Source organism: Aegilops tauschii, chromosome 1 (assembly GCF_002575655.3).
Source record: "Aegilops tauschii subsp. strangulata cultivar AL8/78 chromosome 1, Aet v6.0, whole genome shotgun sequence".
NCBI lineage: Eukaryota > Viridiplantae > Streptophyta > Magnoliopsida > Poales > Poaceae > Aegilops > Aegilops tauschii.
The window spans coordinates 149,401,609-149,405,285 of record NC_053035.3 but is presented as its reverse complement, the minus strand read 5'-3'; positions in this window follow the sequence as shown (position 1 = coordinate 149,405,285).

The window sequence follows — 3,677 nt, the reverse complement described above, 5'->3', positions numbered from 1 at the left end:
TTGGGGTAGCCAATTTTTGTCCTTGACATTTTGAAGGGTCCACATCCATTAGTCCTTGCCATGCCAATCATTAATATTTTCTGAAATCTATCACCAATGTTCATTAGATCAATGATATATATGTTGCACTTTCAATCTCCCCCTTTTTGGTAATTGATGACAACATATAGATCAAAGCTTCGACAAATGATATAATGAATGAAATACATCGTTGCTTTGAGAAGTATGTGATAAGCAAGAGCTCCCCATAAATTTGTGCATTATTAAAAATTTGCATTTGAATGCAAATGCACAATCGATTAGGATAATGGGTTACTCTTCCATATCACATATATCTTGGTGGAGCGCACAAAATGATAAGATTGCAATTAAATTTGCACTCATCACCAAAAAAAAGTGAATGATCATACAAAGAGCATATGAATGAATATCCAAGCAAGCATAGCATTAAACTACGGTATGATCAAGCACACAATAAAGTAGTCTCATACAAGCATCATGCAAAGTAACTCAAAGTAGCTAGAAACTCTCAAGGAAAAGCAAATGAACAAAAGCAAAACATTCTCTCGAAGCCTAATGATCTATACTATTCTCCCCTTTGTTAACAAGTACCAAAAGTGCAAATAAGTATAGAGCTAAATGTCGCTCTATGCTTGATCTCTGCAGCACCGGTGTGGGTTGATGTCGGAGTAGAGAGAAGTGCATCTGCAAATGCCTTAGACGAACTCTGTTGTACTAGAGGGGTGGAGACGGCAGGAGGCACTGAGGGAGCAACCGAAGGTGTAGCTGCTGGAGCTGAGACTGTAGCTCTGGAAGTGACGGGAACTGCAACTGATCTAGGCATGGTCCTGAACTAAGTAGTCGTGGGAATGCCATCACCTGGATGCTCCTCATCATCACTAGATGGTCGTGCTTTAGCTTCATCCACCTCACACTTCAGACTCTCAACAATGGTCTAAACCTCTGTCACCTTAACATCCAGATCATGAATCTTGGTTTCTACAATCCTCTCAAGACTCTTCTAGTTCTCTGTGAGGTTGGCCAGACTCCGCTCGATCCTTCGAGTAGCTTGAAGAATGAGATATTGCATTTGGTCTGTCTTGGTCTTGAGCACTAGAGCTGAGGGGGCACTAGGTTCTGAAGTCCTTGCAGCTTCTGTGTTTGCATGTGTTGTGGGCGAGGTAGGATGGGATGGATCCATCGTCACTGTGTTGTCCTCAAACTAAGGCCAAAGCAGCAAATGCTCATGATCCAATAGAAAAGACTTGTGTGCACCCTTGGAGTTGATAATCATCTAAATATGAGGGGCAAGCCCGCAAGACCTCTTCTGATCAGCAGATGTCCTCTTTATGGTTTCCACTATGAGATCCATGACCTTAAATTTCTCATGTTGGTCAATATGATGCAGCATGTTGATGGAGTGACCACAAATCATCCTCTCATCGTCTGACTTGGGCATCAAAGTATGCCTCATGATGGTGTTGGAGGTAGAAAGTCCTACCAACAAATGATAAACAGAGCCAAGCGTGTGAGAGTCCTTGTACTTCTCAGGGATCTCCGCGTACATGTTAGCCATGGAATTGTGGTCCATCTTCGGCTTAGCATACACATCTATGTCATCCTCATGAGCCCCAGACACACCAGGCAAAGTGGCCCACTCAAGCATGCTAGACTGATACTTGACCCCTTCGGTCATCCAAACTATCCTTCCATTGGGATACAAGTGAGATGTAGAGTAGAATTGCATGATCATCTCATCGTTCCATGCAGTCAGCTACTTCCCAATGAACTTGTCAACATCAATGGTCCTGAAATCCTCATCAATGTGGGGGAAGTTATCCTCATGTAGATCAATATACTTCCAGTCCACCCACCTCATGTCACTGACTATGGGCTTCTTGTCAAGTAGCACATTCTCATAGAAATCTTGCAGTTCTTTGGTGTGGAAGCAATAGTCTACAACAGTCCTCCTTCTGACAGAGTAGGGATCAGTCTCTCTCCATTTCCCCAGTCCTTTATCCTTCATCTTCTTCATATTCTCAACAACTGAATGTGTGTCATTGTGTTCAGGCAGTCTGGATCTGAGCTTCATAAGCACTGGGGCATCCTCTTCTTCTTATCTCTCAGGCACTGGGGCCTTGTTCTTCCTAGCAACAGAGATGTTTATGATGGTCTTCCCCTTTGGCTTGGAAGAAGTGGCAGTCTTCATAGCATCAACCATGAGATTGGGCTGCTTGGTAGGAGGTGGATTAACAGCTGGCTCACGCATGTCATCTCTCCTCATGGAGGTAGGTTTGAAGGTCAGTTGAATTGACTCCTTTCTCACCCTCTTTTTGCCTACTACTTTAGCCATAGATTTGTTTGCAGCTGGCCTAGTGCTTGCAGTAGTGCCATATTCCTTGGCAAGCACTACTTTCTTCTTCTTCGAGGTGACTTCTTCAGCAATGAAGTCCTCATCCTCATCATCAGTGTCCTTCTTCTTCCTTGACCTTGTGGCTACCTTGGGCAATTCTGGAGAACTTCTTTCTCCTTCATGATAGCTCTTCTCAAGACTAGAGCCTACACTCAAATCAATGCTATGCTCCTTTGATCTGTTCTGGCTATCACTGGCATCTGACATCTTGCAAGCAGAAATGTGAAGTAGATGGGTATGGGCAGAATAGATGAGTCATCACAAAATGTAGCTGGTTTTTGAAAAAAATTGAGTTCAAATCTTAGTTTCAAGTTTCCACAGAAGACATTTCAGATCCGCCGAGTTGATCATTTCGGTGATACCGAAGCACTTAACAGAAACTTGGCACACAGTTTTGGTTAGACTGATATGTGGCCCGGTCTCTCCGAGATGCTAGAGTTTCATAGAACTCGGTAGCACCGAGACGTACTAGTGCAATGGCCAAAAGCCAGATCAGTGACTCCAAAATTTCCAAATTGGTCGGTCCGAGATGTATTCGGAAGAAACTTAAACCTAATTTTTTGCTCGAATCTAATCTACGGGATTCATATTTGGACTAGAGATTTGCAATATGTGGCAAGAATCATGGCGTAAACCCTGGTGCATTGAATCAGAAAAACAGAAGCACAAGGGGGGGTCGGATTTTACCCTAACTTGGCGCAAATCCTCTACGGCGGCAAGAGAGGGAGAGATTTTCGTTGATGGCAGCGAAATCCAATGGTGAGGGCGCGTTGGACGGAACAACGACTGTTTGGAGACTAGGCGACGGCATGTGGGGTGCAGCGATGAAATGATTGAGAAAGTTTTGACCGTACGGGCACGCGGGATATATATACCCTTCATCTATCGGTGGCTCCGAGTGGAACGGATCGGTGGCACCAAGATGTGTAACTGCTAGCAGTACCACACATCGGTGATTCCGAGATGTTCATTTTGGTTGCACCGAGATGAAAAGCTAGATCAATCCAAATGGTTCCGGTGAGACCGATGGGAGTGAGTTGGTTAGACCGAAAGACATTTAGAAGGTTTTGGAGTTCAGTCCTTGACAGATCGGTGACTTCGAGTGAGCCTCACCTGGAGGGTCCGAAGAAGAATTTCAAATTGTGATGTAGCATGAAGAGAATTTGGGACAAGAAAGCATAGATAGCTAGAGAAGGTGCTTAAGCATTCTTGTACATCCACTTGGCCAAAGAAGCCAAGACAATCAGAACAACAAGTGGATGTC